Source organism: Macrobrachium nipponense, chromosome 11, assembly GCF_015104395.2.
Source record: "Macrobrachium nipponense isolate FS-2020 chromosome 11, ASM1510439v2, whole genome shotgun sequence".
NCBI lineage: Eukaryota > Metazoa > Arthropoda > Malacostraca > Decapoda > Palaemonidae > Macrobrachium > Macrobrachium nipponense.
In genome coordinates, this window is record NC_061087.1 from 11,531,264 (window position 1) to 11,546,184 (window position 14,921).

The 14,921-nt window shown below is 35.7% G+C and overlaps 1 protein-coding gene across 3 annotated transcripts in view; it reads right to left on the reverse strand.

The window, feature by feature from the left end:
* LOC135223494 (regulator of G-protein signaling 20-like) overlaps nucleotides 1-14,921 on the reverse strand; it is a 320,193-nt gene that overhangs the window by 192,282 nt on the left and 112,990 nt on the right. The gene's annotated exons all lie outside the window — the stretch shown is intronic.

A 14,921-nucleotide genomic window follows, 5' to 3' on the forward strand; every position in this document is an offset into this window, starting at 1 on the left:
TTTCATGGCAAAGCTATTTAATTTGTGTAGGTATAAAAATTAAAACATCTGGACCACTAGCTTCGTTCTATGTTGAATTTAACACATCGAAATAAAAAATAAAAAAAAGAAACAAAGAAACCGAAACATATATAAAAAAATAATGATACTATCAACACACAATGTACCTCAATAAACTAAAAGGAGACGGGAGATGTCTCCTAAGGAACATCGATTTCTGAAATGTATATGAAATAATATATTAGTTATAAGACATGCGAAAATATTAAGGACTGTGGGCCGAGAAAAGGAAGAATATCAAGCAACAGAGGAAGAGAATGATCATGCACTAGATTAAACAAGGACATGAAGAATTGAAAGAAGAAAGAATAATAATTATTGCATGGAGAAAGATAATGTGAAACACTGGATGAGGTAAGATATTTATCACTAGAAGGATGAAGTATGACAAACGGTAAGCAACAGGTACATACTTCAGTTACGAGCAAGAAAAAGGATATCATACCATGTAGTATGCAACAGAATCAAGAACTGGAGGAAGAATACACGATGAAAGGTAATAAAATGGAGCACTGTTATCTTTATATGAGTAATTAACAAATAATGAAATTCGTCCCTGTTAAATACACGCAGAAAACATCCCACTCCAATTAGAAAAGCATACAAAAATTTCATGTAAAAAGAAACATATATCCCCTCCGGGAATTTTGCTGACCACTTGATCATTTTCCCCTCTTTTGTTATAAAATCTTAAACACGTGAGCTTCATTGATATCCACTGAAGCTTCAGTAAGATGAAAATGTTATTGAAAGAATATTCAGGGCAAATTAAATTTACCTTTTCTGATCATTTTTGCAATCATAAAAGCCTGAGCTGATTCCATAACTCGATACTTATCCTTTCTGGCATGAACAGTTAGTATTAGGGAATATAAACTGTAATTCTTTGAGGTTTGAAACAAACAAGCAGCAGCACGGTATTTATTCTTTGCCTCTTTGTTCCCAAAGTAGAACCATCTGAAACCGTGGCCTTATACTTGAAGATTATTCATTAGTACTTATAGCTCGTTCACATTAATGATGTTATTAGTACCGACATGGAGTATATGCAACCGCGAAGTAGCAATGAAATATTAGCCACACGAACACTGACAACAGACTAAAAATGGAACCAATATAACTCCGAAAGTAACGTACCAAAACCCAATAAAGGGCCTAACATCGCAACCTTTCGAATTACTGAGAGAAACTTTGAAAGACCAACATAGAGGGTTCCTGAGTGCAATGTCTTGACACTTGAGAGGTAAGATCGGGCTACAGAGAGAAATTTTTCGATGCTGGTAAATTGTTGAGAACGTGAAGGGGTTTAAAATCGGTTAGAAAATTAAGTGAAAAATGAAAACTGGAAGCGAAATTAAGTAAACAATTTAAAATTCGGATGAAAAATTGTAAAATTTAAAATCAGGATGGGAAATTGAGTGAAAAATTAAAATCTCGTGGAAAATTAAGTATAAAATTAAAACCTGATGGAAGATTGTGTAAAATTGGAAATAGGATGAAAACTTTAGTAAAATTAGAATCGGATGGAAAATTAAGTACAAAATTAAAATCGGATGAAAAATGTAAATCGATTAAGCCAATGTCAGCGAAAGAATACTAAAACATCATTAATTATATAAAAATAGATTTTAACAAATACATAAGTAAATATAATTGAAAACGGGGAAAAACTGAAGAAAATCATATCTTGAAAAATAAGAGAACTTGCATAATTTAAAAAAGAATGTGGTATGCAGAACAAGTTTTCTTGCAAAAACTCGAGAATACTTCCAAAATTATAATTTAGATTCACTTGCGATAAAAAACAAAGGTATTATTTAGAAGATGGATTATGTGTGTGCGCATGTATCTATATTATTTATGTATATCACACACACACACACACACACACACACATATATATATATTATATATATTAGTAATATATATATATATATATATTATATATCATAAAATCCACGTAAGAAGGCAAGTGAAAACCGGGACTTGGAACAGGTACTTTTGTAGTTTAACCTACATTTTCGAGTTCCCACTCAAAAATGTAGGATAATGCGAAAGCACTTGTTTCAAGTCCTGTTTTCACTCTCCTTCTTACGTGGATTTTATGATTTTTTCAAGCACACGGACGACTTCGTGCTATATTTGTTGATATATATATATATATATATATATATATATATATATATATATATATGTGTGTGTGTGTGTGTGTGTGTATGTGTAAATATATATATATATATATATATATATATATATATATATATATATATATATATATATATATATATATGTGCATATATACATATATATAGACACCAATATATGATAGCTCCAGTAAGCATCACTGGTGAGAAGCAATTAAGCCTTTGGATTACAAATCCTTATCCAGTTTTCTCATGATAATCATTAAAAATAAAGCCTATGATATAATACCACAAACGTAAGAGAACTTATTGATCCCCGTAAAAAAAAATGACTACGATATTCAAACAGTTTTCCAGAAAAGAAATATTCTTTACTTTATTTCACCGCAGTCTCACAGGTTCTCAGAATATATATATAAAAAAAAAACCGGAGGACGCTAAGTGACTTTCGTAAGGGGAAAAGACGATACGATTCTTCGATTTTCTATCCAGCGAGCAGTCACGAGACGAGCCGTGCCAAGTCTGGTCGGACCTCGTAGGCCTATTCGAAGGAAAGTGGGTCAAGCCTCGCAGTTTGACAAAGAAATGTGAATCACGCTATTCTTCCTGTGTTCAGTGTGTGTGTGTGACGACGGTTCTGCCAAAGATCAAGTTTGAAGTGACTAAAATCGACATTATAGTATCGTGAAATCTCAATCTATGAACTTTTGTCTACAGTATCTTTACAACTACGACATATAAAAACAATATGTATTTAGTAGAATGAATAGTGGAAAAACCAAGCCAGAATGAATAAAAACTGTATAGATAGGTTTGAAAAAGTACTGTACAATAGAACTGAAAATAAGCACAGGGAATGAAAGCGTGATTAAGTACTTCCAAAGGCTATAATAAAGTATTAGTAAGCGAGACTGTTTAAAAAATGCAAATATTTGACAGAATTGAGAAATCATTAAGAAACCCAACTCAAGAACCGAAAGGAACACCTAACAATGTGTACACACACACACACGCACACACACACACACACACACACACACACACACACATATATATATAGGGTAATATATATATATATATATATATATATATATATATATACCATGTATATATATATATATATATATATATATATATATATATATATATATATATATATAATATACCAATAGAACGCCACAAAGGCGGAAACTCGCGAAGCTTCCAGTTTAACCATCAGAGGGTTAACTAGGTATCTCGGAGCTCTCTGCTAAATAATTGTGATCGTTAACTGCATTTCAAATACTCTTCCAACATCCGCAGTCGACGATACAGTTTATAATTGGAGTAATATATAAAAAGATTACAGTATTTATTATAACTGAAAAGGGCAATCCCATAGGCGATGAATTGTATACGAAGACTTTTAGAGAAATAGTCGGTTGGTATCCCTGCTGTTTCCAGAAGTGTGGTCTGTAAGCTGACATCATGTTATTTTCTAGGCCCTCAAAGCTTACCTATTATCGCAATTAATTTGACGCTATGAGTCAAACACAATGTAGAATAAAATAGTTTATTTAATTTATTTACTTTTCCAGTATTAATCCCCCCTCCCAAAAAAAAAGTATGAAATTAACCTCCAAATATGATACCGAGGGTACTGAGATGGGAATTAATTTGGTCTATTTATCGATCCATATTTAGGAGAAGATATACTGAATTCCAATCTATTGTGCGGAAGCGTACTGTCTATCCGTCAGCCAAAGTAAAAGTTTCTGGTCATAAAAATTTTGCAGTACAAAATTAAAAATAAATAAACAACCAAAACATCTTTTAAATGTGAATTTATGATATTTTAAAAATGAATCTTATATGGGATGAAATTTAAAGACGTAAGAATTTTTCTTTTATCTTCAATACTTTTGGAGATATTAGCATTTGAATACGAGAAATGAGCCCGTTTCCAGTGATGACTTCGCTTCGCTCGTAATAAAGAGAGAGAGAGAGAGAGAGAGAGAGTAACGTATTAACGAAGAAAACCGAGGTGGCATATAATCATTTTTAATAGGAAAACATTAAGAGATGAGAGCGAGCAGCGATAAGAAGTGACCTTTCAACACTTCCTATACAAAGGGAGTTCTAGGGATATTGAAACAAGATCAACCGAAGATACAACTGGCCACTTCAACGCCTAGAGAGATAGGGGCGTTATATCACAAATGCCTTTGGAACGCCTTCGGTGAATAATGGAAATTAATCTTTGATAGGCAAGAAAAAGTCCCTCGGCCAAACAGATGAAATGAACAAAACATTAGCGGACCAAAGATGAAAAACATTGAACACCAGACGAAATATATTCCATCGAAAATACTCTCTTTAAAAAAATAAAGGGAATTCATTTACCTCGTACCACCTTTATCTGCGAAAAAAACATATCAGGCGACTAATATTTCATGAAATCTTATTTAAGAGCATCAAAAGAATGAAGAGATCAAATAAGGCTATTAACAAATCAAGTGGAAATTAGCAAAACCACAGATAAATAAGTCTAATTAAAGAAAAAAACGCACCAATGCAAATATATACATATACGTATGCATACATGCATGTATGACTATTTACTGAGAGAAGAGAGAGAGAGAGAGAGAGAGAGAGAGAGAGAGAGAGAGAGAGAGAGAGAGAGAGAGTTGCCGGTTGGGCACTCCCTCTCCAAGAGTGGCACTCTTGCTGTGTCACAGAACCTGAGAGAGTTCTCGTCTCATCTGTTTCTCTTTTATTCCTACTTGTTGCTCTCCCCCCTTCCTTCCCTTTCCCCCATCCACTCAGGTTCCCTCTCAATCCCCAATTTGTCTATTGTTTCTCTAGACATCTCTCTTCCTCTTCGAGGGCATCTCAAGAACCCTTTCTCTTTTTTCGCTTTCTTTCTTCGGTAAATACCTAGTGGGTAAAGGGCGGCTGGAGGACCTTCCACAAAAATGGTGACAATACCTATATATATATATATATATATATATATATATATATATATATATATATATATATATTGTCTCGGTTCGATTGCACAGTAGCTAAATAAAAAAAAATAAAACAAAAATTATCACTTAACGATGGGTATAAAAAATCATATCATTAGATTTCAACTGAATAAATTCTCAGGTCATTATAACAGACAATCTTAAGCTCTAACCATCCCAAAACTGACTCGTCCATTCATCTCTGCAACCTGGCGTCGCAGCAAAGTTTCTTTGTATCTATGCCGTCCCTGGCCTCAAGAAGTGGGGAATAATCCCGAATACAATATGGTTCAAAATAAGGACCCTCAAGGGGATTTCAACCCTTACCCGTAAGAAAGGTTAAATTTCTATTGTCTGCTTCAACATAGGCATGTGAACTCATCAGTATTGCCCACTTGGACCTCCAACCGAATACGGTATTGTTTGCATCTAACGCATTATCGGGTTAAGTATTCTGTGAAGTTATTACTCTTGCCACAAATAACTTCCTATTAATGTGTGTATATATATATATATATATATATATATATATATATTATATATATATATATATATATATATATATATACGTACATATATTTATGTGTACATATAATATGCATATATAATACATTAAATTTTCTTGTACTTACAGCAGGAAAATATACATTTTCTAAAGGTTAGAAATTGTTTTAGAAAGCGCATATACCCCATCTACGCTCAAAAATAATTAATATATCGAAACCAAGCACAGTAATCCGCAAAAACACTTGTGTAACCATGCACTGAATTCTGCCAAATTTAAAGATCAGCCAGCGCTAGAACTCTAGCAACAGATGTTTCGGAAACCTACGATTTTCATAAATAGCACAAACTTTCTTGTCCAAATTTAACGATACGATCTATTGACACTTATACACGTAAGAACTTGTACCTGCAATACCTCTTATGCACGGTGATGGCAAACGGGCAGGCACCAGAGTAAAAGCCCGCTCTGGCGCAAATATATTGCAGGCTAACACACAGCAAAAGCAACACCATAATGATGGTCAAGGTTAAAGCAAGGATTAACCAAATGCACTTAAGCTAATTTAAGAAAATGGAGCCATTGGTGAATAATGCAGAGCTTGTGAAAACTGACGAAGGACGATCTAAAACGGAAACTGAAAAGGGAATGAAGCGGGTTTCTTGTTGACACCCAAGTATTAAATATGTCAGTTTAGTCAAAAGCAATGGAAAGATGATTGAAGATAAAAACACTGTAGAAGAAGAAGAAGAAGAAGAAGATGAAGAAGACGAAGAAGAAGAAGAACATATAAACAAATGGGCGAGAAAAATGTACAGACAAATAGATGCAAATAAACAGACACCCACACCGATGAAGCCGAGAGATAAAATCGCATTACATTTGTGAAACGAAGGAAAGATCGAGAAGAGCTTTGAAGTGATCCATAAATAAACACACAAGGACCAAGACAGAAATGAAAGATGGTCCTTAGGCTTGAAACGGGCACATTAATTGTGGGGCTCTTGTAGATTCAAGACCTGGCACTTTTGTTGCTTTAGGGCACTCTTTCCTCCAGGATAAATGCCCGGTGCCCATCGTAAGGACTGCCTCGGAGGATCCTTTAACGTCTTCAATAAATTTAAAAACTTAGAGTCAGCTTCAGCCATATCAGCTTACCCAATAAAATAAGATATTTCATGTGCAGAGACAAGAGGAGATTACTGCATAACAACGACAGCAGCTTCTACGATACAAAGAATAGCAAACGGTCTGACAACAGCCTGTTACAAATAAGCAAACCAATAAGGAGAGAAAGACGTGACAAGCGCAGAATGAAAAGGAGAGGAAACAAAAGAAACTTCCAAACTCGCCACTCGACACACACGAGGCTTTTTCACCCGGACGATCGAAACAAACCCCATCATTAATGCCGACGGCGATAGACCAATAAACAAAACAATAGGTCACTTGGAAACAAACAATTCCTCAACCTTTTATCGGGACCTCTCCCTTTCCTTCCTTCCTTCCTCCTCCTCCTCCTCCTCCTCCTCCCGCTCCCCCCTCCAACCTACTATAGCCATTCCTATCACCCATCTCGCTTCCCATCCCCTTCTTCCCTCCCCACCACACACACACTTCGCTTCGGAAAGCTCTTGAGATGGTTCTTGCCTCCGTATATAGACAGGTTCTTTGAAGCACCTCCCCACTCCTCGGTCCTGTCCTCCATCCAGGTGTTCGAAGTGCCAACGCAGAGGAGACACTCCTCTCACCTTAGCAACAAGGTCTCGGCCCCAGGAATAATTGATGGTCGCGAAATACGGGGTGACCGCAGTCGGAACGAATTATCTACAGTTTAATCTAAATTTCTGTCGCAACCAAAACGGTCTCGGCGCATTTTTTTTTTACACCTAGACGAACCAGCGCGCGTTACATTTTCAATAGACTCAACTCACGCCTTTGCTAAGGTGTATACATTAAAATGAATCGTATTAAAAAAATACTCATAGTAGCGCGAGTCTTAAAATGGAGAAACAAATTCACAGTTATGTATATGTACATATATTTATAGATAAATCTGTACAGATAGCTTTCGGGAATCTTGTCGATTCCCCTTTTCAATCTCAAATATACTATGTACATATAACAAAACTGTGGATTTATTTCCCCATGAATCATATCATCGAAGAACGAGACCGCGCTCTGCAGCAACATGAGTTCGTAAAGCTTTAATCTTCAAACCGAATTAAAAGCTTTTGTGAGTGCCAAAATATCAAAGCTCTCCTTCGTCTAAATAATGAGGCTCTTCGATTTACCAATATCAAGTGTTAGTCAATGAATAAATTTGCTTCCTGCAAAGAATTATTGTTCGTTTACAAACCGGCCATTGCAGTAAATTTAGACACTCGTTTCTGCCTTATTCTAATCTACCTTTTTATACCTCGAGTATGTATGCGAATATATATATATATATATATATATATATATATATATATATATATATATATAATATATATAGATATATATATATATATATATATATATATATATATATATAGATTATATTATATATATTATATATATATATATATATATATATATATAAATATATATATATATATATATATATATATATATATATATATACTATATATATATATATATATATATATATATATATATATATATATACTAATATATATATCTATATATATATATATGTATATATATATATATATATATATATATATATATATATATATATATATATATATAAAACTTGAAATCAGACTAGCCAATAGACATGCCGGATTCCAAGTTTAACAAAATATCGTATCATACAACCCTATTAATAAAATGAAGCACATATAGCGCCATTCTCTAAAAGAGGTATAAAAAAGAAACATCTCATGATCGCAAGGGAACAAACATAAACGTCCATTTCATACGACAACAACATTATGTACTCGCGTTATGCTCCCCCAAAGTGTCAATGAACTTGCGATCTCTTCCTATCGAGGGAGCGACGTAGCGATATCTGATAACGAGTGAGTTGCCTTTTCAATCAGTCTTGAATGACACGTGCGTCTGAGAGAGAGAGAGAGAGAGAGAGAGAGAGAGAGAGAGAGAGAGAGAGAGAGAGAGACTTGCGCACCACGAAACGTTAGAAAACAAAGGAAATGAGTAATGTCATTTTCCTCCTTTCTTGTCCAATTATAAAATTGAAGAGCGGACCTTTACGATCGAACATCAAAGCAAACCCGATAACATTTTCTACATTTAAGTAAAATAAATTCGACGAAGTTTCTGCACAGCATATAATGCTGTATGAAACTCTCAGCCACGGCCCATGAAACTATCGACCACGGCCCCTTGGTGGCCTATGTTGTTGGTATCGAGAGTGTTGCCAGACACATGGTCACGGTTCATTTTAAGCTGAAATAAAATAAAAACTACTGAGGCTAGAGGGCTGCAATTTGGTACGTTTGATGATTAGAGGGTGGATGATCAACAAACCAATTTGCAGCCATCTAGCTTAGATAGTTTTTAAGATCTTAGGGCGGACAGAAAAAGTGCGGACGGAGAGACAAAACCACCTTAATAGTTTTCTTTCACAGAAAATTAAAAACTGGGAAATGTAACAGAAGTACGCCCAGACGAAAGCTTGGCTTCCGGCAATACTAGCTTTACAGCACCTTTAGTTGAAATTATTCAAGGGACTGACTATCAATTTAAGACAAATTTATATTTAGGACACACGATCAAAAGTGCATCGAAGTGTATTCGTAGTGTATCACTATAAAAGAAATGGGTCCTTACAGCAGAGTTGTGCTATGAAAGGTTTATTTAGTGTGAATCACGGTGATGTCACTGTCAAGAGAGGAGAACTTTGGCTATTGACATCAGATCACTTTGTAAAACGGTTAAACTGGTAACATAAAATCTCTTTCATAAACAAACTTACGAAAGATGATCGAAAGTACTATGGGAGGTGTAAAAAAAAATATATTGGACTGATAAAAGTTATAAAAAAAATCTAGAGCCCTTAAAAAAGATGGGCCAAAAATTTTTTTTTATTCTTGGTGAAATGAGGCGCAGCTTGAAGTCACTTTATAAAAATAAAACTAGGGACGAAGTCGAAATTAGGTCACTACAACAGGACACAGTCATCAATATGAGATCACCATAAAACTGGAACAGATATATCATATGGTCATCTGGATGAGATCCCTTTGAAACTAGGACATAGGAATGGAAAAAAATAGGTCAACGTAGAGAAAGATATGGTCAAAAATGTAAGATCCCTTTGAAATTGGGACATACAATTAAAATTTGGTCAAATACAAATTAGGCAAGGTCATGAATATACGATTTAACTTTAAAACTAGTGTGGAAAACAGGTTCAAAATTCAAATAGATGGGTCACAAATATGGGCAGTGTGACCACCAAACTTATATTAGTTTAAAATTGGAGCCTCCTAGAAAAAAAATATGTAAAGATGACATAGTACAATGTCAGTAATGTGATATCACCTTCAAAATGGAGCTTGACCAAAATTAATTCCAGGTAGTCTAAGATCTGTGGTCGGAATGGTTAAAATTCCAGCGCCTGTCAAAATAACTTTATCCAGACATTGCGATAAAAGAACCTTAGTAGGCCAAGCCATAACAGAGTGATGTCCCCAACACTGGATCGACATGGAACCAAGCCAAATATTGTAGGCCACGGCCATCAAAAAAAAAAAAAAAAAAAAAAAAAAAAAACTGGAAACTGGGCAAGAAAAAAAGGAAGCAAAAAATCTGGGTCACTTTAGCACCGCATACTTATTCATGAGTACGTATGTAAAATATAGTTTGCAATGCATTCAGCGAAAACTGACGTTCGCATACATCTTCTCTAGAAGAATTTGATGCAATCGTCTAATAGGTTTAAACGTAACTCCAACATCGGCACTGTTGGAATGCGAGTGAGCGTACTTGTGTATGTTTCTAAAACAGCAGAGAGAGAGAGAGAGAGAGAGAGAGAGAGAGAGAGAGAGAGAGAGAGAGAGTATGGACCCGAATCGTCTCATTTTCATCGCATCTATGAGAAACGTACGAGACCATCGCATTAACCTTAATTAATGAACATTCGTATGGGGGACTAATTTATCATCTTTCTCAACCTTAGTCGTAGGTTCTCTCTTATCACCCTGGTTGCCGACGTCGAGGGAATATATATATATATATATATATACTATATATATATATATATATATATATATATATATATATATATATATATATATATATATATAAGGGGTAACATGTTCTTTAAATAAGCTTCTTCTTAATCCCCGTTACACTGAAAATATGAATTTAGGTAACAGAGTATACAACTAACGGCTTTTGTTTTCTAAGTCAGACTAAAAAAAAGATTTTGACGGTTACAATGAGTTTTTTAATAACCGAATTAGCGAAGCGTGATTTTTGACAGGTTATGCAACATGAAAAAACTTACGTTAATTTTTACAAAATAAAAAACCAATGATAAATTTCTTTCTTCAAGAAAAGAGGTTCTTGTCGAAAGTGCATTTGGGAAACGACATAAAATACGCTTGCTAGGGCTCCACGGAAGCTCTGGCCCACGGCTGTGGAAGGAAAAAATGGGAGCAAGTCCTTTGCAGATCAATACGAAGAACGAAAGCGTAACGGTACTGCCCTACGAGTTACGCCTTTATATATATATATATATATATATATATATATTATATATATATATATATATGTAAAAAAGTATATCATGATGACATGAGATGTGTTTGGTGGTACTAGACGGTTTCTGCTAGCCTACTCTTTCGATGGCATTTGATATATATATATATATATATATATATATATATATATATATATATATATTATATATATATATATAAAGATCTAATAACAGTTCTATTATGCGCTCCTAATTTCAACAAGCTTTATATATATATATATATATATATATATATATATATATATATATATATATATATATATATATAATATATATATATATATACACACTATAAACATTTGACGTACTAAACGCGCCAGAAGCGAGGTCAATCTCCTTCTCTCTTCATTTTTTCTTCGCATCAAATCCTCCATCCCAAAAAACCCCTTCAACATTACTCCCTCCTCCTCCTCCTCCTCCTCCTCCTCCAAAACCTTCTATCCAACTTTCCTTCCCCCCTCCTCCAACCACCCCCACCCCCAACTCTTTTGTTGGGTTGGGTGTTCTCCCGCTTCCCTTCGTTTACTCTCCCCCACACCCCCCACTTGCCAATACCGCCTCTCATTTCCCTTTCCTCCTCCTCTCTCTCCTCTATCTCGGCTCTTCGCTTCTTTAGACACATTAAGCGCTAATGTATATTTAAAATCACGCTCGAGATTACAGGTATGCAGTTCAATTAGCAACCTGGCAGGGAAGAGAATAGCGGTGATCTCTCTCTCTCTCTCTCTCTCTCTCTCTCTCTCTCTCTCTTCTCTCTCTTTTACATTAGTCGGATTATGTGAAGTGGGATTAAATAGAATTCAACAGACCCATCTCTTTAGAATGTCCGGAATCTATGTCAGTATGCTAAGAATGCACGGATGCAGAAATCGTATTCGTGTTACACTTAAAAAGAGATATTACACAGAATTCTCTTTGGGTATTTATGCACAGCTGCGTCGTGTTTACACAGAATAAAATCAAAGCTATCAATTATACACCCTAAACCTCCACGTCCACACATAAAAACTAGACGTCGAAACATAACTATTCGACTCGACAACTAAAAACTAGACGTCGAAACATAACTATACGACTCGACACATGAAAACTAAACGTCGAAACATAACTATTTGACTCGACACATAAAAACTAGACGTCGAAACAACTATTCGAGTCGACACATAAAAACTAGACGTCGAAACATAACTAGTCGAGTCGACACATAAAAACTAGACGTCGAAACATAACTACTCGACTCGACAAATAAAAACTAGACGTCGAAACATGAAAACTCGAGTCGACACATAAGAACTAGACGTCGAAACATAAAAGCTCGACGTCGACACATAAAAACTTTACGTCGACACTTACAAAATCGACGTCGAAGCAGTAAAACTCGACATCGACACATAAAAATCGATGTTGAAAATCAAAGTCTTTGGTTCGAAGTGATAATATATTCCGAAAATAAGAATAAAATACAACTAAGAAGATATTCTTCTAATAGCATAATTAATAAGATTTATTCACGTGCGCAAAGCCATAAAACCCACACTAGCAACTAATTATAATGTATATCTCAAGGAAGTATACACAAAACTACTGACTTCGATAAAATCATACAAAGGCACGTAAAATACACGCATGTACGTGCTCATAAACTTCAACCATGTATACACGCTCACTCTATTGAAAAATATACATATTCCACAGTCTCTCTCTCTCTCTCTCTCTCTCTCTCTCTCTCTCTCTCTCATACACACACACACATACACACAAACATATACACTTACAACAATAAAACTCATTCATGCACGGTATATACATAAAGTCATACATGAGAATAACCAAAGCAAAAGAATTACATATGTACATGAATATTCCCTGATACACGAAAATACACGTAAAACATACACAAAAATAATACTCACTTAATCACATACTCATACCTGCATGAAAAAAATGCACACTCGTTTTCAAAGATATAAATAACTACCTCATCCCACACCGGCAAATCAAACAGTCTTTGACATAGAGATGAACGATGAACAATCGTTCGTTTTATACATCGTTTCTAATAAGTAAATAACACATATAGCAAGAGCCAGACCTCAAACAAAATGTAATAATGTCGGTATATCCTTCACTACTGTCATAAAAACATAAGGCACAACCTTATGACTTGGCGCAACATGGCTAATACATTCATACTCTTCAAACAAAAAAACACTGTTCCCTCATTCACAAATACACACATACACCTCATACGCATCAATAACGCATCATTCCACACTACCAATACACTTGTATACCCCAAATACAGACACTCTAAGACACTAAACAAAAAAGCATTTCATTCCACATAACTGGCACACATACACCTCACATACAAACAAGGACACATACGCATACACATACACACACACGCACACACACTAACAACCAGCAACCCCTCCCCCTCCTCCCCTTTCCCACACACAGCCATCCCTCCCCCTCCCCCGCTCCCAGCTCTTGGAGCAGCAGCAAATCGATGCTGGGACCGGAGGATGAAATATTACTCTCAGGAATTACCACAACCACCTTCTCTGCCTCGTACCCCTACTTCCCTCCCCTCACCCCTCGATACCTCACCTCCCCCCCTAGTCATCATTACTCCTATCCGACCACCCACCCTATGACTTTTCCCTTACTAAGCGTCATCCCCAAAAGGGGGAACAGAGAGAGAGAGGAGAGAGAGAGAGAGAGAGAGAGAGAGTCACACATTTCCCCAGGTTAGTAAACCAGAAAAAAAACGGCAAGATTAAAAAGAAAAATTAATAGCTACGTGTAGTATATTCTTCAGAAAAAAAAACAGAAACAAGCTGAGCGTACTGCATTATGTCGCGTATCGGAACGCCATCCTAATTGCGAAATCGTCGTGGGATACTCTTACGATAACGGAACATCGATAATGGGGAAAAAGAGAGTCTCTCTCTCTCTCTCTCTCTCTCTCTCTCTCTGAGACGATCCATCACAAGAAATGCTGACAGAGCGAAACCGACTTCATTTGAAGACTTGATTATACGGATCCTGGATCTTAATTTTACAATTATTCGAAAAATTGGGAACGAAAACGCGTGGTTGCCTCTCATTTCGAACATATAGATCTCTTTAGCTCTAAAAGGCGGGTTCGCGAACGCAGAAGGCGGCGTGAGCGTTTCCTTCCGTTTAGAAAAAGAGTAAATTTGTTTAAAAACATTGTAAAAACAAAAAAGGAATATAAGTTCCCACGAAAGACAAAAGGGTATCGTCTGATTCTTGTTCTGTGCATGATGCCAAGCATGGATGAGAGATTTCGGTGCCAGTCACAGGACTTTGCGGTCCGTATTCCCCCCTTGGGGGAATGAGAGGGTGCAAGAACCTTAAAGATACCGCCCCCTTAAAGTAAGTAACATCCCACCGAGCCACGATGGCGAATTTTCAATACGTGTCCGCTGCAAGTACGGAACTGAAGTCTCCTTCAT